Source organism: Penaeus monodon, chromosome 21 (genome assembly GCF_015228065.2).
Source record: "Penaeus monodon isolate SGIC_2016 chromosome 21, NSTDA_Pmon_1, whole genome shotgun sequence".
In the NCBI taxonomy this organism is placed as follows: domain Eukaryota; kingdom Metazoa; phylum Arthropoda; class Malacostraca; order Decapoda; family Penaeidae; genus Penaeus; species Penaeus monodon.
The window spans coordinates 2,760,555-2,760,856 of NC_051406.1; positions in this window are offsets into that span (position 1 = coordinate 2,760,555).

Genomic DNA, 302 nt, shown 5'->3' on the forward strand with positions numbered 1-302 from the left:
CACACACTCATGATGTTATATGTGCATATATTTCCAACTTCGTTTAGATTACGTACTGGTGAATTCAAGGTCTATATAAAAAACTTATTTAGTACTTTAAAAAATGCAATACATGTAATCAGACATTTCTGTTTTTGTGTCTGTGTTTAGGCGTGTGCTGTACGCTTTTTTATGTACGTACCCTAAGCGCACGCGCGCGTGTGTGTGTGTAAATACGCGTGTTTAGTGGATGTCTAAAGAGGTATGACGCGAGGGCATTAGTTAATGAGAAGACACTCGTCTTGGGCCGATTCTTGCGCTTT